This window comes from Balaenoptera ricei, chromosome 10, assembly GCF_028023285.1.
Source record: "Balaenoptera ricei isolate mBalRic1 chromosome 10, mBalRic1.hap2, whole genome shotgun sequence".
NCBI classification, from domain to species: domain Eukaryota; kingdom Metazoa; phylum Chordata; class Mammalia; order Artiodactyla; family Balaenopteridae; genus Balaenoptera; species Balaenoptera ricei.
Window position 1 is genome coordinate 15,870,260 of NC_082648.1, and position 25,532 is coordinate 15,895,791.

The following is a 25,532-nucleotide window of genomic DNA, read 5'->3' on the forward strand; positions in this document are numbered from 1 at the left end:
CAAAGCCAAATGGAGCTGGGCAAGGCAGGGACTGATGACTGGTACAAGCAAAATTTTTTAGGACTTTGTGGCTGGTGTACTACTTTTTTGTGGGGGGGGGGGGCATGGTTTTTGATAGATGCACAGTCTAGATGAATATCATGGAACAACAAAGGATATGGAAGTGAGACAGTGGCAAAATATGGGCCCTAAGACTGCATTTGAATGGGTCTTGTATTGTTTTGAGGCAGTAGTGCAAGATGGAAAGGTAAGATGGGATCTTTTTGAGATCCGGAAAGGATTCCTAAAGTCAGATTCTTAAAAAGGAACTTAGGTTTTACTTGATTATATTCTGGAGAACTGAAAGCTTTCAAGTGGGACATTACGTGACTGAAGCTGATAATAGGTTGTGAGTTAGAGTATTATTTTTATCCAAGGGATTTGTTCTGCTTCAGCGTGGTCACAGTGGATGCTGAAGGTAGAAGATAGAATGAGTCAAAGGTTGGTTGAACAGGGAGAGTGATGATGTAAATAGTTTCAAACAACACACAGTAAGTGGGAGGAAGATGTCACTGGGAGTGAGGGTGGGAGAAATGCGTGGAGCCCATTCGGCACCTAGAGGCCCCTAGTACTGTGCTTACAGATTGAAGGCAATGATCTAGATGGACATCATCCTTGCGTGATGCTGAACCAAACCCAAGCCTGAAGATTATTTAGCTGTGTGACCCCAGACAAGTTAATTGGTCTGTCTTTTTAAGTCTCAAGTTCCTTCTGCTAAAGTAGGATTAGTAGTAGTACCACCTCACTAGCATGAGGAGTAACTGAGTTTAGCTCAGTGTATTAGTTTTCTGTTGCTGTTGTAAAAATTAGACACACTTTACTGTTGTAAAAATTAGCCAGCAGTGTTGCATCTCTCCCAGGCTTCTTGCATGGTCCCACCCCCACCCCCGACTCTTCTGCCTCCCTCTTCCATGTTTAAGGGCCCTGGGGATTCCATCGGGCCACCCGGCTACTCCAGAACAATCTCTCCATCTTGTCTCCCCATTTTAATCACGTCTGCAAAGTCCCTTTTGCCATGTAAGGTAGTGGGGTAACCGAATGGCGGGTTCTGGTGATCAGGACGTGGATTTCTGGGGAGGAAGTACCCTGTTACCCCTGCAGTGCCACTGTGCCTGCAAATTGCTACCATTTAAGCAATTTCTAGTACTATTATTATTATTGTTGTCATCATCATTACTGTTAATGACAGGATTACTCGCCGCTAGCATTTCATGGGTAACGTTAGTGTCACAGCAATGCTGAAAGCTTTATTTTCATTTGCGGCTCTACTGGATCTGTTTGGCAGAGATGTCAATCTGATACTATAAGTAGTTTAACTTGAGGTGGCATGTTAGTTTTTAGAAGTACTCAGGAAGGAAAATTCTGAACTCTTAAGTTGTGCAAAGATATTTTTTTCCAGATAATAGCATATGGCGGTCATTAATCAGCCTTGTCATCAGAATGTAAAGTTATGTGTGCCATTTTATTATTAATGATTTGCAAATAAGAGGACTGGTAACAATTTATTTTCTTCCTAATACATTTCTAATATATCTGGTTGGGGAGAGACTACATATTATATAACTTGCTTTATATTTTATGGTTTAAATAGTTGTTTTTGAACAGCAAATAGTTATATTTGTAAAAAGCAGAAAAAATTTTATACTGTTGGCTTGCTACTTATTTTTTTAAATCTTCAGATTTATTTATACACCAATTAAAGCCCTGTAAATTACACTTGAACAGGCATTAATATGAGCACCTAAAATGTTAAGAGTTTTTTGTTTGGCCAGATGAGGGCACTTTTTCTTTACATTTCTGGAGTTTGAGCTGTGAAGCAGATTTGTTTTTCTCCATCCAAGCTGTTACTTACTTTCTGTTATTATTGCCAGTGAGAGAAATAGTTCTGACATTTTTAATGTTTTGATTGTGTTGTATTCTTACAGGTTGATCTTTCCCCAAAAGGAAAAAGCTTCAGTTTCTTGCAAAATTTTTGTATACGGAAACTTTAAAATGAATGACAATTTCTGTGGTACAGGGTAGTTTTAAGAAATACATGTGTACGTGATTTGTAGTTTTGCTTATAATTAGTAATAGCGGTTGAAATTTACTTTTATCCTAATTCGAGTACTCTGTCCATAGCAAGATGAAGTGGAATTAGCCGGACTCTTCTTCTCCTCCTTCTTACGCCTACTTTACATTGAATCAGTGTCACTTTGCATCTCCATCAAAATCCAAGTAATGAAGAGGAAATAAAATACCAGAAATATTTTGTCTTAAAAACAAACCCCAAAACCAAAAATAAATAAATAGAAAGGTTAGATAGACCACACAATCCAACACCTGTAAGTAAAATATCAGATGTAGCATGCATAACTTTTTTATTTGTAGTGCTGGCTGTCAAGGGCTAGGGTGAGTTGAGTAGGATAAGGTTTCTCAGGTTATGTGTGATGGTACTAAAAACAGTACAGACTGCAGTTGCTTCGTGTTGATGTGAATATTCTAAGAAGAAAACCAAAGACAGAGTAATGTTGAGGATTATATTAAAGGGCCCCCGTCATAAAGCTCTTGTCATCTCACCGTAGATAAAACACGTTTACGACTTCTTTTGAAAGTTAAGTTTCTGAACAGCAATGAAACAGGGAACTTGCTTATTAAAGTTTAAAAAACACTAATGAAAATAGATGTCATCAAAACTTGATTGACTTGGAGATTAAAAAGGGGAGAAACCACCATGAATGAGTCCAAAGGGCAAGTTTGTTTAAAATTGTGCACAAGTTTAAAAGCCATGAGAAGGCATGAATTAGTTTTAAAATATACATATAGCAAGATGAGGATGAAGAATACCTCCCTGGAGTAGAGTCAAGAAAGCTGCGGTCAAGTGACTCTGGAAGGGGGTAGGGGCGTCAGCCTAGTGAGCCAGCCGACCTTAGTGTCCCCTGTGACTGCCAGCCAGTGCTGCGATCACCATCATCACAGCCCTTACTGTGGGCACCAGCTGTGCTGCAGGGGCTTCTCCTTCACTTACGCTCGTCAACGTCCCTGTGAGACACGTATTATTAGTCCCATTTTAAAGATGAGGACATTTTAGGCTCAGAGACATTAAGCAATGCATTCAGTGCCACAAAAACTAGAAAATAATGTATTCTCAGGCCAAAATTCATGTCATAAGCATTAAAGACACTTTTAAAGATAGGAGGAACATCACCAAGAAGCAGGGGCTTCGGGTTGAAAGGATGGAGTTCCCAGTCAGCTCTGTCTGCCTCAGAAGGCCATCTGAGCTGCTTGGTACCTACAAGGAAGGATTTGTTACGGCCTCAGCAGCGAGCACATCTTCGGCCTATCGATGGACTGTTCATATTAGTCCCTCGGAGAGAAAAAAAAACAGTATCCTAGTGTTTAATATCTACCAACATTATTATTTTTTTAAGCTAGGGGATTACTAAGAAAAAAGGAAAGAAGACAGTAGTGGCTTTTCACCTTAATTCTGTTTCTGTTCCCTGACTTTTTGTTTTATAAATTTTGGTAGTGGTCTTTTGCCTAGACCTTACCAAGACACAGACTGTTGGAATAGTAAAGCCGAACTTTTTTTTTTTCTTCTGACAATCCTTTTTAGCAAGTCGTAAATATTTTAAACCAGGAAAAGTGTAGATCTTTAATAAGAGTTCAACTTTTCTCTCCCTTTCATTAAACATTCATTGGGAGCCTTCTATGTACCAGCCGCTCTGCTTAGCCTGTTGGATACAGATGTAAGACACAGCTGTGCCCTTGCTGTTGGTTTATAGTCTGGGGTGGGAACTCAGGAAGCACACCAGTCATTACGGTGAAATGGGATAAATACTGTGACAGCGGGCGGGGTGCCCCAAAAGCACGTACCCCAGCCTGGGCAGGAGCGGGGAGGGACGGCTTCACGGAAGGAAGATGTGATGTTTGAGCTGAATCCTGAAGCACAAGTGATCAGAGTATTTCTCACACAGATAACTGAGAGGGAGGAAGGGCTGGGTTTTAGAGGGGAGATGTTTGTTTTGGGTATTTGGGGCGCGGTACTTAGGTTCTGAGGTGTATATTTGGTTTTGTACAATGTGGGAGTGGAATTTTTTTAAGGATTTTTTTTTTTTTTTGGTCCGGAGGTGAATATTTGAGACTCATTTGAATAGAAGTGACAGAAAAGATAGATTAGTGACAGAATAAGGTAGAAAAAGAGGGGAGGAAACTGGGGAGTGAATGCCTGAGAAAGTCAGAGAGGTTCCTGGAACCCCAGAGTCAGAAGCCAGACCGGTGCTTCGGGAAGAGGTGGCGGGGCGTCTGCGGAGGGAGTGCAGCGCCCCTACGTGGAGGAGGGCGAGGAAGGCACCGGCTGTGGTTAGGCCGCCAGTCAGTGTCGTGCAGGCTTAGATTTCAGGTTGCGTTTTAGAAATGTGCATGTTCTTCTCTAAGCCTTTTTTTTTACACTGGTTCTTGACTTTGGAGAGGGCATCCAGGGGCCTCTTTGAAGCCGTGTACGGACGTCGACGGCGTCCCTTTATTTTGTTCCCTGCCCATCGTCCTCTTTCTCCTGACAATCTAACCCGTATTTTCCTTGGGAAATAACTCCCTGCTCGCTCTCAGGCCTGGTCTTGTCCTGTATTTGATGCACACCTGACCCTAGGAATGTGCACGTGATGTGACTGGACCAGTGAGACTTGACCCTGCGACTTTCCTGAAACTCTGGAGGAAAAGAATCTCTTTGGTTGGATTTGAAGCTGTAAAGGTGTAAGCCAAGAGCTGTCTTCATGGGACAGGAGACTCGGGGAGGGAGCGGGGTGTGGAGCTGAGACAGACACACACCCCTTTATCGTGTGAGTTGAGTCTCTGGATCGATTCCTGGACTTTTCAGTTTTTTAAGCCAATAAACTTCCCTTCTTTTGTTTAGGTTCTTTTGAATTGGGTTTTCTGTCATTTGAGGCTCAGAGAGTCTCTCATTCCTCTGAAGAATACTATGTACTTACGTATTTTAAATCCTGCAAACGATTCAGGGGTTTACAGATGAGTAGAGGCCCACTGAACAGAATTAAATGCTTTACTCTGTTCAATTATTATCAGTAAGATTTGCCCCACAAATGTAGATTCAGTATTTTTATCATTAACAAATTTATAATGGTCATTCTTGGGACAGTTTGATCTTTATTACAAACATACGTGTAACATTTTGTTTTTTTATTGTAGATGAGGGGAATGGGACATTTTTATTAATGCCTTTTAGATTAATTGAGGGTTAACACATTTATCTCCTTCAGCTTCTTTCAGTAAGGATATCCTTTTGGAAATGTTGGGATTCCATTTTATTCGTTATCTGTCTCTATAGGCTTATAAATATTCTTGCCAACCATAAATCTTAGATCTAGGAATCAAGACCATAAACCATAAAAGCAACATAACTTGCCAAAGGCCACATAAAATAAAATATGAAGTCGTCCCTGACTCTAGCTAAGTAACTTGAAGGAAAAGGAAAATGGTTTTGCTAATTTTGTAATTAGGAGTAGGCTTCCAATTCAGTTGAAAATGATGGATATTTTAAAATTTAATTCAATAAAAACTATTTACTAGAAGGCAACATTAAAAATACTAGGGCAGTTGGAAAGTACTTGCTTTGATAAAAAGATTTCCAAGGGCATTGTGACATCTGCCCTCTGGGTTGAGTTAGTGAGGCAGGCCACAGAGAGGGTAATTATTTCTTTCTGGGCACTGCACGTGCCATGGATGGAGCTTCTCCCAGGCACACACTGATGCTTGTTTGGGTTACATAGAACAAAAAAGTTGGATTATAATCACCTGTGGAGAGCTGAGAATGTGCCTGAATTCAGTATACTAAATTTCTTCTTTTCTGTAGAAAGAGACATTTCATAAGAGAATAATACCAACTAATTTCTAGTTAGTACGTAGAAGAAAACGAGTAAGAGTAAAAAGGTTAGATTAAAATTGAGTCCCAGACCACATTCCCTATGCTCTGGTCATGTGTTCCTTGATATTGGTCTGATGTTCTCAGCCTCCATGCTTTTTTATTTTATTCTCTATCTAAAATACCATTTATGATTTAGTATTAAATTATGTAATTTATGAATTAGCACTAATTAACAGTATATGAAGTCCTGTACTCTAATGCAGCTCACACTCCAAGAAGCTTTTTGAGACATTATAGTCAGACTTAATCTCTTCCCACTTACGAACAAGCATCCTCCCTTCTTCTGTCCCTCCATTTGTGCAGACTTTATATTTTCTTTTCCTTCTACATGCTTTAGGCATTGCAAATGCTAGTGGGTCAAAGAAGAACAATGCCATTCCTGCCCTCTGGTGGTTGAAAGAAACATTGCAAACAAGTGATTATAAAGATCTGTGTGCTATGACTCTTCATCAGCCTTGGCATCATCCATTTCTTTCATTCCTGCTGCGTTTATTCATTCACTGATTGGCCAGTCATGTAAAGAGCATCTTCTGTATGACAGCCTTTATCAGTACTCTAATGGTGCCTTGTCTGGTGTAGCAGCATTCTGGGCTTCAGTAGCAACAGTTTATACATGTGAGGTCTTCGATGTGTCTAGATCTGACTTTCTGCCTCCATATTTGGGTTGCAAAGTGTTTTCCTATCTGCATCTAACATTTCTAGGCCTCCTGAGCTTCAAATTGGTTGTACATGTGATGGATGAAAAATAAAGAAGTATCGTACCTTAGTTCTCTCTACGTTGAGACTTAGCAGCTTAACACAGTAAGCATTTAATATCTCAGAGTTTCTGAGAGTCAGGAATTACGGAAGTGACCTAGCTGGGTGGTCTGGCTCCGTCTCTTAGGGGAATGCGGTCAAGATGTTGGTCAGGGCTGTAGTCGCCTGAACGCTTGGCTAAGGCTAGGATATGCTTCCAAGTCCATCCTGATCGGTGGGAGGCCACAGCTCTTTAGGTCATGGTGCTTGGCTTCCCCCCGAGTGAGCGATTCAAGAGAGAACAAGAGGGAGGCCTCAGTGTCTTCAGTGACCTCACCTTACAGGTGAGGCAAGAGGACTGCGTAGGGCTTGACTACCAGGAGGTGAGAATCACTGGGGGCCACCACGTGTTACAACCCCATGTTTGTGAGCCTCTGTCAGGGAATTTGGGCCCATACGAAGAAGACACTAGTAAATCTTCAAATGGAAGTATTTTAGAGTGAAATAAGGGGTTGAAAAATTAGACCAGCTCATCTTCACTTTAAGTTCATTCTTTATTCCCCTGGGAGAATGCCGATAAGTTCTCAGTGCTCCCAAGCTAATGCTTTTAAACGGAGCACTTAGAAATGAGTCTCATGAGAACAAATTTTTACGAACGTGAGACAAACATTTTCATTTTTTAAATCTGTGATCTGTTTCTGTTTCTGTGCCACTCAGTGGTGAGAAGTATTTCTGCAGAGAGGATGCTTAGTGATGGCTGCTTGTTTCTCAAAGGTTCTTTGTCAAATTGCTTACATATTTTAATTGGAGCAGTGAGCACCTTTTTGGGTCTACAGTCTGTCAGAACGCTGCTAGCCTCAACAAGGTTGTGATGAAAAATGGCAGAAATACAGATGATCGGGTCATAAGGAAAGTGTGGCCACCTCATGCATATGCAGGTTTAAACATTGCTAGGTTACTAAGCACGGGTGTGAGCAGAGCTGAGAGTAAAGTGTCTAGAACAGAATCTTAGTTTAGTATTAAGAACATCGGGTCTTTGAAGTAAAATTAGAAAGGAAGATTAAAGTTGCCACTCCTCTCTGCTACCTTCCCCCCAAGTAATTTTCCTCCCCGTTTTCCATCCCACCTTAATACATGTTTTCATAAGTAAAATCTCTTTTCAGGTTGGTATGTTCATTTTGAAAGTACAACAATGCTACTTTCAGCATTGTAAATGGATGGGAAAGGAAAATATGGGGGGATATAAACAATTTAAAAATATTAGAATTCTGTTGATCTGGTTTTCATGTCATGGTTTCAATACCATTATAGAAATAAATCATATTAGAAATGATATTTCTAGCTATGCAATTTTATTGATGCTTATGGTAATAGCCAACCTAGAATACATGTTTCCATGGAATAACTATAATAGCCTATAATGTTTGTTTATCTTTAAGGTCTTATTTTGCATATATGACTCATGAAATTAATATATTAATAAGTTTGTAATCCCCAGCGGCAAAAGGATAGATGATAATATATTATACATTGAGATTATTTCCTTTAGAATTTATTTCATTGACCATATTGTATCACATTGATTGATTTGCATATATTGAAGAATCCTTGCATCCCTGGGATAAATGCCACTTGATCATGGTGTATGATCCTTTTAATGTGTTGTTGGATTCTGTTTGCTAGTATTTTGTTGAGGATTTTTACATCTATGTTCATCAGTGATATTGGCCTGTAGTTTTTTTTTTTTTTTTCTGTGACATCTTTGTCTGGTTTTGGTATCAGGGTGATGGTGGCCTCCTAGAATGAGTTTGGGGGTGTTCCTCCCTCTGCTATGTTTTGGAAGAGTTTGAGAAGGATAGGTGTTGGCTTTACTGTAACTGTTGGATAGAATTCACCTGTGAAGCCATCTGGTCCTGGGCTTTAGTTTGTTAGATTTTTAATCAGAGTTTCAATTTCAGTGCTTGTGATTGGTCTGTTTATATTTTCTGTTTCTTCCTGGTTCAGTCTTGGAAGGTTGTACTTTTCTAAGAATTTGTCCATTTCTTCCAGGTTGTCCATTTTATTGGCATACAGTTGCTTGTAGTAGTCTCTGAAGATCCTTTGTATTTCTGCAGTGTCAGTTGTTACTTCTCCTTTTTCATTTCTAATTCTGTTGATTTGAGTCTTCTCCCTTTTTTTCTTGATGAGTCTGGCTAAAGGTTTATCAAGTTTGTTTATCTTCTCAGAGAACCAGCTTTTAGTTTTATTGATCTTTGCTATTGTTTCCTTCATTTCTTTTTCATTTATTTCTGATCTTATCTTTATGATTTCTTTCCTTCTGCTAACTTTGGGGTTTTTTTGTTCTTTCTCTAATTGCTTTAGGTGTAAGTTTAGGTTATTTTTTGAGATTTTTCCTGTTTCTTTTTTCTTTTTCTTTTTTTAACTTTTTTTTTTAATAAAACAATCATATACTTGTAAAGGAATCTTTATACTTGACTTTACTATTAGTTTTTAATAAACATTATCAAGGGACTATATTAAATTCTTACATTTTCCATATATCAAAAATGTGGAACGCTTTATGAATTTGCGTGTCATCCTTGCACAGGGGCCATGCTAATCTTCTCTATATCATTCCAATTTTAGTGTATGTGCTGCCGAGGCGAGCACTTTTCTTGTTTCTTGAGGTAGGATTATATTGCTGTGAACTTCCCTCTTAGAACTGCTTTTGCTGCATCCCATAGGTTTTGGGTCATCGTGTTTTCATTGTCATTTGTAGGTATTTTTTTATTTCTTCTTTGATTTCTTCAGGGATCTCTTGGTTATTTAGTAGCATACTGTTTAGCCTCCATATGTTTGTATTTTTTACAGTTTTTTTCCTGTAATTGATATCTAGTCTCAGAGCATCGTGGTTGGAAAAGATACATGATATGATTTCACTTTTCTTAAATTTACCAAGGCTTGATTTGTGACCCAAGATATGATCTATCCTGGAGAATGTTCCATGTGCACTTGAGAAGAAAGTGTATGCTGTGGTTTTTGGATGGACTGTCCTATAAATATCAATTAAGTCCATCTGGTCTAATGTGTCATTTAAAGCTTGTGTTTCCTTATTTATTTTCATTTTAGATGATCTGTCCATTGGTGAAAGTGGGGTGTTAAAGTCCCCCACTATTATTGTGTTACTGTCGATTTCCCCTTTTATGGCTGTTAGCATTTGTCTTACGTATTGAGGTGCTCCTATGTTGGGTGCATAAATATTTACAATTGTTATATCTTCTTCTTGCATTGAGCCCTTGATCATTATGTAGTGTCCTTCTTTGTCTTTTTTAATAGTCTTTTAAAGTCTATTTTGTCTGATGTGAGTGTTGCTGCTCCAGCTTTCTTTTGATTTCCATTTGCAGGGAATATCTTTTCCAGTCCTGTCACTTTCAGTCTGTATGTGTCCCTAGGTCTGAAGTGGGTCTCTTGTGGACAACATATATACAGGTCTTGTTTTTGTATCCATTCAGCCAGTCTGTGTCTTTTGGTTGGAGCATTTAATCCATTTACATGTAAGGTAATTATCGACATGTATGTTCCTATGACCATTTTCTTAATTGTTTTGGGTTTGTTTTTGTAGGTCTTTTCCTTCTCTTGTGTTTCCTGCCTAGGGAAGTTCCTTTAGCATTTGTTGTAAAGCTGGTTTGGTGGTGCTGAATTCTCTTATTAGCTTTTGCTTGTCTCTAAAGGTTTGAATTTCTGTGTCGAATCTGAATGAGATCCTTGCTGGTAGAGTAATCTTGATTGTAGGTTTTTCCCTTTCATCACTTTAAATATGTCCTGCCACTCCCTTCTGGTTTGCAGAGTTTCTGCTGAAAGATCAGCTGTTAACCTTGTGGGGATTCCCTTGTATGTTATTCGTTGTATTTCCCTTGCTGCTTTTAATATTTTTTCTTTGTTTTTAATTTTTGATAGTTTGATTAATATGAGTCTTGGTGTGTTTCTCCTTGGATTTATCCCATATGGGATTCTCTGCACTTCCTGGACTTGATTGACTATTTCCTTTCCCAAGTTAGGGAAGTTTTCAACTATAATCTCTTCAAATATTTTCTCAGACCCTTTCTTTTTCTATTTTTCTTCTGGGACCCTTATAATTCGAATGTTAGTGCATTTAATGTTGTCCCAGAGGTCTCTGAGACTGTCCTCAGTTCTTTTCATTCTTATTTCTTTTTTCTGCTCTGCGGTAGTTATTTCCACTATTTTATCTTCCAGGTCACTAATCCATTTTTCTGCCTCAGTTGTTCTGCTACTGATTCCTTCTAGAGAATTTTTAATTTCCTTTTTTGTGTTGTTCATCATTTTTTGTTTGCTCTTTATTTCTTCTAGGTCCTTGTTAAAACGTTTCTTACATTTTCTCCATTCTATTTCCAAGATTTTGGATCATCTTTACTATCATTACTCTGAGTTCTTTTTCAGGTAGTCTTCCTGTTTCTTCTTCATTTGTTTGGTCTGGTGGGTTTTTGCCTTGCTCCTTCATCTGCTGCATTTTTCTCTGTCTTCTCATTTTGTCTAACTTACTGTGTTTGGGGTCTCCTTTTCACAGGCTGCAGGTTTGTAGTTCCTGTTGTTTTTGGTGTCTGCCCCTAGTGGGTGAGGTTGGTTCAGTGACTTGTGTAGGCTTCCTGGTGGAGGGGACTGGTGCCTGTGTTCTGGTGGGTGGGGCTGGATCTTGACCTGGTGGTCAGGGCCCTGTCCGGTGATATGTTTTGGGGTGTCTGTGAACTTGGTATGACTTGTAAGCAACCTCGCTGCTAATGGGTGGGGTTGTGTTCCTGTTTAGTTGCTCGCTGTTTGGCATGGGGCATCCAGCACTGGAGTTTACTAGCCATTGGTTGGAGCTGGGTCTTAGTGTTGAGACGGAGATCTCTGGAAGAGCTCTCGCTGATTGATATTATGTGGGGCTGGGAGGTCTCTGGTGGTCCAATGTCCTGGACTCGGCTCTCCCACCTCGGAGGCTCAGTCCCGACACCAGGCCGGAGCACCGAGACCCTGCCAGCTGCACAGCTCAGAAGAAAAGGAAGAAAAAAACAAACAAACAAACATAAAAATGAACAGATAGAACCTCAAACCAAATGGTAAAAGCAAAACTAAACAGACAAAATCACACAAAGAGACGTACACACACACACTTGTAAAAAGAAAAAACAAACAAAAAAACACCAACAACAAAAACTTTAAAAAAAAAGGACAGAACCCTATTACAAATGGTAAAAGCAAACCTAAATAGACAAAATCACACAAAGAAACATACACCCACACACACACACACACACATACACACTCACAAAAAGAGAAAAAACGGGAAAAAAATTTTTAAAAAAAGGTAGAGAGCAACCAAACCAATAAACAAATCCACCAATGATAACAAGCACTAAGAGCTAAACTAAGATAAACATAAAACCAGAAACACATCAGATGCAGAGACAGCAAACCCCAAGTCTACAGTTGCTCCCAAAGCCCACCGCCTCAGTTTTGGGGTGATTCGTTGTCTATTCAGGTATTCCACAGATGCAGGTATGTCAAGTTGATTGTGGGGACTTAATCCACTGCTCCTGAGGCTGCTGGGAGAGATTTCCCTTTCTCTTCTTTGTTCGCACAGGTCCTGGGGTTCAGCTTTGGATTTGGCCCCGTCTCTGTGTGTAGGTCACCTGAGGGCATCTGTTCCCCACCCAGACAGGAGAGGGTTAAAGCAGAGGCTGATTAGGGCTCTCTTGCTCACTCAGGCTGGGGAGAGGGAGGGGTACAGTAGTCATAATTGGAATGTGGGGCGAGCCTGCGGCGGCAGAGGCCAGCATGACGCTGCAACAGCCTGAGTCGCGCCGTGTGTTCTCCCAGGGAAGTTGTCCCTGGATCACGGGACCCTGGCAGTGGCGTGTTGCGCAGGCTCCCGGGGGCGTGTGTGCAGATAGTGACCTGTGCTTGCACACAGGCTTCTTGGCAGCAGCGTTAGTGGTCCATCCTTGTCTTTGGGGTCCGCACTGATAGCCGCAGCTCGCACCTGTCTCTGGAGCTTGTTTAGGCGGTGCCCTGAATCCCCTCTCCTCGCGCACCTGGAAACAATTGTCTCTTGCCTCTTAGGCAGTTCCATACCTTTTCCCGGACTCCCTCCTTGCTAGCTGTGGCGCACTAGCCCCCTTCAGGCTGTGTTCATGCAGCCAACCCCTGTGCTCTCCCTGGGATCTGACCTCTGAAGCCCGAGCCTCAGCTTCCAGCCCCCGCCCACCCCAGCAGGGGAGCAGACAAGCCTCTCGGGCTGGTGAGTGCTGGTCGGCACCGATCCTCTGTGCGGGAATCTCTCCGCTTTGCCCTGCGCACCCCTGTGGCTGCGGTCTCCTCTGTGGCTCCGAAGCTTCCCCCTCCGCCACCCACAGTCTCCGCCCGCGAAGGGGCTTCCTAGCGCGTGGAAACCTTCCTCCTTCACAGCTCCCTCCCAGAGTTGCAGGTCCCGTCCCTATTCTTTTGTCTCTGTTTTTTCTTTTTTCTTTTGCCCTACCCTGGTATGTGGGAATTTTCTTGCCTTTTGGGAGGTCTGAGGTCTTCTGCCAGCATTCGGTAGATCTTCTGTAGGAGTTGTTCCACATGTAGGTGTATTTCTCTCTTTTTTAAAAAAATTTATTTATTTATTTTTGGCTGAGTTGGGTCTTTGTTGCTGCATGCAGGCTTTCTCTAGCTGCGGCGAGCGGGGGCTACTCTTCGTTGTAGTGCGCGGGCTTCTCATTGTGGTGGCTTCTCTTGTTGCAGAGCACAGGCTCTAGGTGCACGGGCTTCAGTAGTTGTGGCTTGTGGGCTCTAGAGCACAGGCTCAGTACTTGTGGCTCACGGGCTTAGTTGCTCCGCGGCATGTGGGATCTTCCCAGACCAGGGCTCGAACACGTGTCCCCTGCACTGGCAGGCAGATTCTTAACCACTGCGCCACCAGAAAAGCCCATGTAGGTGTATTTCTGATGTATTTGTGGGGAGGAAGGTGATCTCCACATCTTACTCCTCCGCCATCTTGAAGGTCTCCTCAATCTTACTCTTAGTATCTTTTTTTTTTTTTTATTGTTTAGTATCATTTTTTCCAGAGCTTTTCTGAAGCTTCATTGTGCGTTTTTGATAGAAAGAAAATCATCAGTTCACAATATAACCATCATCACCCTGAGCTTTTTTTGTTCATCCTGTCTCATTTTGGAGTAATCTTGAAATCTTCCCTCCTATTAGACAGTTTTAAGAAATGTTTTGCTCTATTATTTATATTTTCAGTGGTAGAAATACTACCTTAATGCTAGGAAAACTTCCTCATGGATAATAATGCCTTCCTCTTGAAGCATTACAAATTAGTAAGTGAATTATCCGTTGAGTGGATAAATTTATTTTTTATTTACCAAAATAAATGCCTTTTAAAAAAACATTCACTCTTTGATCAGCTTAATGCAAAGCCTGTACCAGGCACTACAGAAGAGAGCACTGGAAGATACTTCTGCACGGAAGATACGTCCTCTGTCTGCAGCCCTTGTCATAAAAGCAGAGAGCGTTTACCTACTGCATATTAGTAATAACAACGGGAACATTCACCGGGTGGAAAATATAATTGTTGCTGGGACATTACAGAGTTAAAAATCAACTTATAAGCCCAGCGTATCTGATTATTTCTAGCATGTTGGGAAAGTGAAGGTGATTCATTTGGTCAGAAGTCCCAGTGATCTCAGGGTCATTTCAGGTTCCCTATGCAATCTTCCTCTTCTTGCTTGCCTTACTCTTTCAAGACAGCCACTGAGTGTGTTTCAAAAGGGATGTCCCCAAGGAAAAGGGACTTCCCTATTCCCAACCCTCAAGATGGACAGAACTGAAGTTAGGAAAAAGCCGATTTCCACGTGGATTTTAAAATATCAATGTGAAAACAAAATGAGCGGTGAAGCCCAGGTTTTTAACAGGCAGTCAGAAGAGAAGTCGGAAAAGGAGAGCAAGATGGTGAGAACTGGGAGAGTATGGTGACTCATTAGTTTTCTAGGATGTTAATGTATTTGGCATTTTATGTCACTGGTGTTAAACTTTTTTGACCATTATCTATAACAAGAAATACATATTGTTACATGACCCAGTGTTCACATACAAATACATTTCTTTATATAAAACTGAAATGAAAAATTATTTTCCCCTTACTACCTGTACCTTCTCTTCTGTGTCATTATTTTAAAGTGCTGGCAGAAAGCATCCCATTAACTGCATTTCATTATCCTCTAATGGGTCAGACCAGGGTTTAAAAATACTGCCTTGGGAAACAGTGAGATTCACATAGGCAAGAATAGAAGTGAAGTAAGGATTGTTTTTTGGATGTAACTGTTATTGTGGGTCATCTGCCAGATTGTAGAAATCAACTACTTTGATCATCTGGCACACAGCTTTCCACCCAGCAAGTGTCAAGTTACTGTTGAAGAAATACAGCACAGCAGTCATTACTACTGTACAGCCAAATCAGTTGTTGCTAATATCAGTCTCGTCCTGTAAACCCATCCTATTGCAAGACAGGAGATGCTTGTTTATCAACTGCAGCTGCCACTGACCAAAACAGTTATACAAAATAAGCTAAACTGTAACCTAATCAGATGATGAGGATCCCCTGTGACTTCAAATCACTCCAGACCTTTGTACAGTAACCATTTCTTGTCATCCACAGTTACTGCAGGGCAGGAATTCTGGAGCTGTTCGGTAGGGCAGTTCTGGCTCAGGGTGTCTTATGAGGTTTTAGTTTGATGTTGGCTGGGGCTTGGAAGCTGGGGATGAAGGGTCACATGGCTAGCAAGTTGGGACTGGCCAGTTGGTTTCTCTCCACATGGACCTCTCCACCGGGTTACGTGCCTCTCGTGACATGGCAGCTGGCTTTGTCCAGAGCAAGCCATCCTAAAGACCAAGACAGAAACCCAAGGAGCTGCGATACATAGGTGTGAGTACCAGGAGGTGAGGATCCTTGGCTATCTTAGAGTCTGGCTACCATTCCTTAAAAGAATATCTTTATTAATCATTGCCTTGATTTTTTAATGAAGGGAAAAGGAAACATGTAAATGCTTGTTTTATTTTTTAATTTTGTAAGGCATTTCATTTGCAGAGAAGTGCTGACATTTCTACTTTTCACGGGAAATTTGGAGAGAATCCAAAGGTATAAAAATGATAAATTTTAGAAAATGGGATTCATGAGGAAATACTGAATCATTAAGCAAGTTATATTTAAAGTGCAGAATTATGAAAAATTAGTTAAATATTAGGAAGAATCTAAATGGAATTATTAAGGATAGAAAATAATTTAGTAAAATTAGTAATGCTAATCATTAAATAAGTAAAATGACCCATCAACTGATTGGTCAGAGACATGTGTCACTAAATTTTTACGGAGTAGTTAGAAGACTGTCATACACATTTCACTTAATTGCTGCTCTAGAGTAGGAGTTGGCAACAGTGGCCTGTGGACCAAAGCCAGCCTGCTGCCTTTTTTTGTAAATAAAGTTTTATTGGAATGCAGCCACATCCATTTGTTTACATGTTGTCTATCACTGCTTTCTCACTACAACAGCAGAGGTAATCATTGTGACCAAGACTGTTTGGTCCACAAAGCCTAAAATATTTGCTATCCTTTGCAGAATAAGTTTGTCGACCCCTGCTCTAGATTTAGATTTTAGACTTTTAAATACAAGGTTAGGTTTTGTAGTGTTGATGAGATGCATAAATCCAAGGACTGTAGCATGTAAGTGGACTTATAAACACAAAAGAAGGTGCAATGTTAAGTGTTCTTAATTTTTTTTAGAAGAAAAGTCTTAATAATTAGAAGAGGGGTAGAATATAGTGAGATTCACAAGAATAATGCTTCATTAGGCAAGACTTTATTAGGATAATTCATGAGCTTCACATGGGGCTCGTGGGGGAACACATGAGGCCAACATTTGAAAAACAAATGTGAACATTATGTTGACTGAATTAGGTTATTGTGAAAAAGCAATTTAAAATTTTTAATCAGTTTCTTACTCTGAATTGGAAGTGAGGAGTGTTATTATTTACTTGGAAATCTATTCTGGTTTATGATTAGAGTTTTGATTTCCTTTTTTTTTTTTTCACATGAAAATATAGTCTTAAGAACATGCCCCTGAGTAATACCCATTTTCTACCCATCTACTGTGGGATGACTTGAAGAGATACAGGTACTTATCAGTCTTATAATATGCTGCAGACAAACTGAAGAATGAAATTTCTGGGTAAGAAGCACAAAGTTTAGGGCTCAGGGTCAGACGAGTGAGGACAAGATGCTAGGTACTTATGTGCAAGGGTTGCAATATATTTCTAATAGTACCAGCAGCATATATTCTCCAACTAGGTTGGTTTTATGGTCATTATTAAAAATTACTTTTCTAAACTAGTGAAAAGAATTTATACCAAATATAATATACTTTAAGATTATGGTATAAAGAAGAAAAGATTTAGAGGTGAAGTTATTTTAGTATTCTCTGAAATTAACAGCTGCCATTTATTGGGTACTTATACTGGGCCACGCATTGTGTCAGGTACATTTCAAAAATTAGCTCCTTTAATGCTCACAGTAACTCCATAGGGTAAGAAATAACGTTATCTTCACTCAGCACATGAGTAAACTGAAGCTTAGAGGGTTTAAGTTGACCACATTTAGTAGCAGGACTAGGGCTTGAATCTGGGGGCATCTCGCTCAGGTCTCTCCACACCACGCTGCTCGCCTGGGTACCTGTCACCTTGCTTCTGGCTCCTGTTGGTTTCCTTTCTGTTCTCCCTTCTTCCCATCTCTTTTTCCCTTTCTCATTTCCTTTTTTCCCTTTTTATCAGTTAATTGCATAACTGATATATGCTGTGGAAAACAATTTACATAGCACCAAAGGGTACAAAGTATCAATAAAACGTGAAAGTCACTTCACCCATGCTGCCAACAGCCACTGTTCTCTCACCTGCTTCTGGGATGATGTACATGCACCAGAGACACCTGCTAGGATGGGACACACAGTTCTGCCCTGTTCTTTTTGACAGGTGCACGACCTGTTCCATAGTACAGATACTTTAATTTATGCAGCCATTCCTGTTGAGTATCCTTTCCACTCTTGGCATCTTGTTTTCCCTCTTGGTTGCTGTTTATGTAACTTTGCCTAAGGAGCATCTGGTGTTTGCCTTACCTACACTAACTGAGATGACTGAAGTGTATCTGTGAGTCTAGATGATTTTTGAAAAGCTATAGTTACGTTCTTCTGCGACCTTAAATGGTATTTTATTGAGTCTAATTTCTTGAATAGGATTTTGTTTCTGTGTCATGAAGTCTTGTAACCCTTTCTTAAACTCCTTGAAAAGTGTCCTTCTTTGCTCATTTGTCAACAGATTACATTTTGTATGTCAATTCTGATTAAAAATTTTTTAGGGAATCTGCTATTTCAAGCAGATGTTTTAAATTACCACAGAAAGGTGATTTTTAGAGTTGATTTGTCATAGGTCATTAAGCTGTAAAATCATATATATTGTTAAATCTATGCAGTGAAAAAATTTGAGCCACAAACTGTCAGGAAGTAATTTTTCCAAAAGAACATTAAGATAACCTAATTCCTGGTGTCATTTTAGTAATTTATTTAAATGAAGATCACAGTTTACCATCATTGTTGATATATTGGTTAATTATACGTTTTATACAGCAGTGATGCTTATTTTGGAAGGTCTTTTTTTATTTTTATTTTTATTTTTTTTTTAGAAAATGAACTTTTCTAAAATGCAATAGGACTTCGTGTGCAGAGTGGCTATTTGTATATAGCAGACACTGGTACATATTTATAAATGATAGAAGAGGGGGTGGATGGATAGATGGATAGGAGGGAGCAAGGGGAAAAAATAAAACGAAAATTAAAAACTTATCATGTCTATCTAGCAAGAGTGTCTTACAAAGCCAGAAGAAAACCTACCCTGTCTGCCTCTTGTTTTAGGTACATATAAATAGGAGAGAGACACGAGGTGGCAGAGGAGAGAAAACATGAACTCCTTCTAACCCCTTCCCTCAATTTCCTAGCAGTGAGACTGTGGGCAACCTCTGTCTGTTTCACCTTTTTCCTCATATAGGATGTGGATAGTAAATCTATCTGACAGTATTCTTTTTTTTTTTAACATCTTTATTGGAGTATAATTGCTTTATAATGGTATGTTAGTTTCTGCTTTATAACAAAGTGAATCAGCTGTACATATACATATATCCCCATATGTCCTCCCTCTTGCGTCTCCCTCCCACCCTCCCTATCCCACCCCTCTAGGTGGTCACAGAGCACCAAGCTGGTCTCCCTGTGCTATGCAGCTGCTTCCCACTAGCTATCTATTTTACATTTGGTAGTGTATATGTGTCCATGCCACTCTCTCACTTCGTCCCAGCTTACCATTCCCCCTCCCCGTGTCCTCAAGTCCATTCTCCACGTCTGTGTCTTTATTCCTGTCCTGCCCCTAGGTTCTTCAGAACCATTTTTTTTTTTTTTTGGATTCCATATATATGTGTTAGCGTACGATATTTGTTTTTCTCTTTCTGACTGGCTTCACTCTGTATGCTAGACTCTAGGTCCATCCACCTCCCTACAAATAACTCAATTTCGTTTCTTTTTATGGCTGAGTAATATTCCATTGTATATATGTGCCACATCTTCTTTATTCATTCATCTGTCGATGGACACTTAGGTGGCTTCCATGTCCTGGCTATTGTAAATAGTGCTGCAGTGAACATTGTGGTACATGTATCTTTTTGAATTATGGTTTTCTCAGGGTATATATTCCCAGTAGTGGGATTGCTGGGTCATATGGTAGTTATCTGACAGTATTCATGTGCAAATGAAAGATTGGTCATATATCCACAATACCTGCAATGATTCTCAACAGGTTGGTACCATATTGCTGTTGAAGCTGCTTCTCTGGCTTATGAGTTTTTAGCTCTTTTTCTCTGTTTTCTTTCTTCCTTTTTTTTTTTATAGCACAGAATAAAATGACCTTTATTATGTTCAATTTTTAAGACTAAATGTGAATGATATAGTGAACAAAGATATCTAAATGTAAATGCATTTTAAAGGATTTACCACATTTACTTCAAACTTAAAGGAATAATAAGGTTCATGATGTACAGTTGACCCTTGAACAACACAGGTTTAAACTGCATGGGTCCACTTATACATGGATTTTTTTCAGTAAATATATACTATAGTACTACACTATCAGCAGTTGGTTGAATCCATAGATGCAGAACTGCAGATACAGAGGGCTGACTGTGAAGTTATATGCAGATTTTTGACTGTGTAGAGGGTAGGTGCCTCTAACACCTTCTGTGTTCAAGGGTCAACTGTAGTTATTTGATAGGGAGTTAGATGGGCTATGGAAAGAACACATAGATAAATTATTCACACTAACTGCTGGATTGGAAATTTGTTTCCATGGATTTTGTTGTGGCATGCTTTTTTTTAATATATATATATATAGCAGGTTCTTATTAGTTATCCATTTTATACACATCAGTGTATACATGTCAATCCCAATCTCCCAATTCATCCCACCACCACCCCCTATCCCCAGCTGCTTTCCCCCCTTGGTGTCCATACGTTTGTTCTCTACATCTGTGTCTCAATTTCTGCCCTGCAAACCGATTCATCTGTACTATTTTCTTTTTTTTTTTAAGTTTTGGTTTTTTGTGGGTTTTTTTTGAGAAATAGAGTAGTGATTTTTGAGTGGTTTGTAATTAATAGAATGAGAAAATAAGCAAAATGGGCTTTTTGGATTCCAGAATTGATTGATGATGTTGACATTATTAAAATTTTTAAATCCTTATGTGTTGGCTGTGGCAGATCCTTAAGTCCTGAGAACCTGTCTTATTACATTTAGAAGTGAATATACCGCCTGCCAGCTGGACCTCCTTCCCTGCCCTTCCATAGAGATGACTTTCTTCTCTACTGGCTCCACACTGCACTTCCAGCATTAAGAACCTCTTTGTTCTGGTCTTACTCATACCCTTGCCAGCGTTCAGCATAGTTGGTCCTTGACACCCTTTCCCCCTTGGCTTCCGTGACATCATGTGCTTTTGGGTTTCATGCTGCTTTGCTGGCTCTTCTTCTTCTGCTCCAGCCACACTGGTTTCCCTGCCATTCTTCAGATATGCCAGTGATACTTTAGATCTTACTTATTCCTACCTCAGGGTCTTTGCACTGCCCTTTCCCTCAGCCTGGCCCTTTGTGCACATCTCATCTTTTGAATGAGCTCACCCAGACCCCCATTTAGCTCCATCACCCTAGCCACACCCCTGATTCCTCTATTTTTTCTTTTTTACATAGCACTTACCCCCCTGTCATACGCCACAGTTTACTTATTTGTTATGTTGTATCTGTCTTCTCTGAGAGAGTGTAAACTCCATGAGGGCAAGGGTCTGACTTTTTCACCCATATTCCAAGCACCTGTAATAAGCGTTGTGGACTGATGAAGGCCCAGCGTCTGTCCTGTGTTTCCTTTTCCGTCACCTCATTCACTTCCAAGGCGCTTTGCACACCATTTGCCAGTCACCCATAAACCCACATCTCCAGCCAGACCTTGTCCCCCTTCTCCACCTACTGACCTCACCACATAGTGTCTCATGGACATAATCAGAAGAACAATAAAATCTTTGCACCCTCCTTAATTTCTCTCTTTCCTTCACTTACCCACCTACCTGCAACCTCCAATCTATCAGCAGGCTCTGCTGACGCTTCCTCCGCCCAAAAAGCATCCCAGATCTGCCCACTTCTCTCTCTCTCTCTCTCTGCCGTACCTCCCAGCTGTGCCACCATCACTTCTCACCCAGACAATTCCAGTGGCCTCTCAACTGTTTTCCCTTCTCTTCTTGACCCTTTACAATCCATTCTCCATGCTGTAGCCAAAGGCCTCTTCTTAAAATGTACAGATGTACAAATCGCATCACATCACAGCCTTTGAGCGGCTTTCCATAGCACTTAGAATAAAATCCAGAGCTCCTTCTCTGGCTCATAAATCCAACACCAGTGGACCTGCGACCTGTCACACCTCATCTCTCAGCTCTTCCTCTCGCCCACCACACTCTAGTCCCTGGGCCTTCTTTCTTCTCTTTAGATATGGCGGCCTTGGAGCCTTCACACTGTCCACTATGTCTGGGTTTCTTTTCTGCCTTCTCTGCCGTTGTTCAAGCCAGTGCTTAAATGTTACCAACTCAGGACTTTTCTTGGCCATCCAGCCTTCAGTCAGTCACTTATCTTAGCATAACCCTCTCCCACTGTCTTGTAGTCGGCCCTCCATATCCACTGTTCTGCATCCTCGGATTCAACCAACCACAGATCAAAGATACTTAGAAAAAAAATTCCAGAAAGTTCCAAAACACAACACTGGAATTTGTCTCGCACCAGCAACTATTTATGTAGCATTTACATTCTGTTAAGTATTATAACTAATCTAGAGATGATTTAAAGTATACGGGCTAGGTTATATGCAAATACTGCACCATTTTATATAAGGTGCTTGAGCCTCCGCAGATTTTGGTGTCCTTGGGGGGATCCTGGAACCAATCGCCCGTGGATCCTGAGGGAATATGGTACATTCTTTGTTTATCGAGTTTCTTCCCCAAGGGAAAGTAAGCTCCATGAGAGCACAGACCTGTTTGCTGCTCTGTCCCTAGTATGTAGAACTGTGTCTGGCACAGAGTTGATGCTCAATCACTATTTGTGAGTGTAATGAATATAGACAATAATATTGCACTATAATGATGTAATGTGATAAATATTGCTTCAGTGGCAATCATAGTACGATATATAAATGTATCAAAGTAACATGCACACCTTAAATTTACAAAATGTTACATGTCAAATTTATCAAATAAAAAATGTAATTAAAAATAAATATTTGTGGGGTCTTCCCTGGCGGTCCAGAGGGTAAAACTCTGCGTTTCCACTGTAGGGGGTGCGGGTTCGATCCCTGGTTGGGGAACTAAAATCCCATATGCAGCGTGGCCAATAAGTAAATAAATAAATATTTGTAGAATGAATGAATGAACAAAGGGAACAAATTGCTTTTTTTAGGCTATAAATTTCTGTGATACTTATGATAATATTTTAACTAATTGACTAAGAATCCTTAGAATGGAAAGAAATTGACTATTCTGGTTTTGGGGAAGAGACACTAAGAAATACGTTCTGTCTCTCAGTAGAAAGCAGAAAATAGTTCTGCCCCACCCTCATTTTTTCTTTTCATTTACACAATACAATATTTTTTAAAATATTTTTCTCTTATGTCTTTATTTAGAAGCAAAATTTTGCATTCGCTTTTGTTTTTCTCGTAAAGCACGAGAGATTTTCTTATAGTCTTAAGCATTGTCTATAGCAAGAGACAGCTTGAATTCCAAAATAATGTATAATTACGTCTATTCATTATCTTGCCACATGCTAAGTAGATGCTAAGGGTTTGTCACTGCAATAAAAGTCATTGGGCTATTTAAGTTTACTTTATGAAAATATGTTTTAAAATTTACAATTCTCCTTTTGTCAGACAGTAACAAATTATTGTGCAGAAGGTATTCCTTTACCAAAGACTTTTGCAAATATATGCCCTGGCTTTTGCAGAGACTCTTCCTGTTATTTATTTATTTATTTATTTTTATTGTACATTGCCTGGGCTCACTTTATTGCTACATATTTGGAAAAACAATCCCAGTTGTACTAGTTATTAAGATTACATATTTTTTTTTCCGAATATATATATATATATTTTTAAATGGGAATTATTTGTTTATTTATTTATGGCTGTGTTGGGTCTTCGTTTCTGTGCGAGGGCTTTCTCCAGTTGCGGCAAGCGGGGGCCACTCTTCATCGCGGTGCGCGGGCCTCTCACTATCGCGGCCTCTCTTGTTGCGGAGCACAGACTCCAGACACGCAGGCTCAGTAGCTGTGGCTCACGGGCCCAGTTGCTCCGCGGCATGTGGGATCCCCCCAGACCAGAGCTCGAACCCGTGTGCCCTGCACTGGCAGGCAGACTCTCAACCACTGCGCCACCAGGGAAGCCCCAAGATTACATATTTTAAAAAGTCACAGGGCTTCTACTTTTTTTCTTGTTGATACGCTCTGAAGATCTTTGACTTGGAAAGCAGTAAAATATAAATAGGACTCTTTTACCAACAAGATGTATAGCGTCAGTACTAATGACTGACTGTTACTGTGTTGTACTGAGGAATGTCATCTGTTTGTCCCAAAGAAGGAAGTGGTGAGAGTGGTGGCCGTGGCTGCTTCTAACTTGTGGCTTATTTCTCCTCTTCAAGAGCCTGTTGCTTGGGGCTGGGAATGGAAGTGGAGATTGACTGCAAGCGGGGCATAAGGGAACTTCTAGAGGTGATGGAAATGTTCTAGAAGTGGATGCGGTAATGGTTGCACGACCTATAAATTTACTAAAAGTCACTGAATCGTGCACTTACCAGGTATGAGTTTCATGAATATAAATTTAACTTCAATAAAACTAAATAGAAACCGGTTTAGTCCTCCTTGCCTCATGTTCATTACTTCTCCCTTGACTATCAGTTCTTCTCTTCACAATTACTCTCGTCTCTTACCCCATCTCTTTTCCACATTGTCTCAGCTATTGAAAATCCTTTTTTTTTTTTTTGATAATTCTGCCTCCTTCGTAAGCTTACTGCCCTTTAGATCTCATTCAGACCATGGGTTTTGGGGTCCAAAATTTTGGATCCAAATTCCTGTACTGATTATCAGTGACACTGGGTAAGCCTCTTGAGCCTCAGTCTCCAGATCTGTAAAATAGGTAGAATAATAATCAGATCTATTGCATAGGGATGTTACTAATATTAAATGAACCCATATGTTTTTAACATTCTGTAAGTGTTATTTATTGGGGTTTTTTTTGTTGTTGTTTTTTTAAAGCATCCTAACAGTTGAGTTAGTGTAGCAAGTTCCTGGTGAACACACCAACTAGGGAATCATAGCATAGCTGTACCACTTGCGAGCTGTGTGAACTTGGGAAAGACAGTTAAAAAGCTCTTTGCCTTCATCTTCTCACCGCTATTTGAGGTTTTAAATAAAGTTATCACGTAACGTTGTTGCAGGGGCAAATGATGCAATCCTTGTAAAGTTTGTAGCACAGTGTCTGACAGAAAGTAAGCCCTCAGTAAATATACTTGTTATTAAGTCTCTTGAGGACTCAGTCCCACCTGAGCCTTTCCTAAGCTGATTTTCAACCCCACAGTGCTATTAAAACAGTGTTCCCGGGGTCTGTAGTGGTGAACCCCAGATGTATATTTCCTTCAGCCAATAGTAGATATCACCAGGGAGCTGTCAGGATGCTAAACTCCACCTGTTTCAAACTGAGCTAACCCTCCTTCCTGTCCTCTCTCCTTGTGCTGAACTCACTCTTCCTGAGATGCAACCCTTCCACCCGTCTTTTGCATCTGCGCTCTCTGGCTTAATTAGTTGCCTCACTGCACCCACTTGCCCCAACCAGAATCCTTGTGGTTGTTCTCTAGTTTTCCATCTGTTTGACCCCTCTATCCAGTCCAGCACCATATCCTATTGATTCTGTCCTTAAAATCTCTCAAATTTATCATTTCCTCTCCAGTCTTCCTCTTACTGTACTACTTTTGACTCTCCCTCTAATTCTCATATCAACGATCAGTCCCCAGCCATTAATCTCCCTTCCCTCATCCATTTTCTGCGGACGAGTTGCCATCAGCAATATATATATATATATATTTTTTTTTAATTAATTAATTAATTTATTTATTTATGGCTGTGTTGGGTCTTCGTTTCTGTGCGAGGGCTTTCTCTAGTTG

General features: G+C 40.2%; 1 protein-coding gene and 1 non-coding gene across 12 annotated transcripts in view; one reads left to right on the top strand and one right to left on the bottom strand.

Moving 5' to 3' along the window:
- Positions 1-25,532, top strand: part of PLEKHA5 (pleckstrin homology domain containing A5) — a 237,264-nt gene that overhangs the window by 69,246 nt on the left and 142,486 nt on the right. The window lies entirely within an intron of this gene.
- On the bottom strand, positions 9,237-9,343 carry LOC132373894 (U6 spliceosomal RNA). The gene has a single exon (XR_009505550.1). It is a non-coding gene; the product is annotated as a U6 spliceosomal RNA (small nuclear RNA).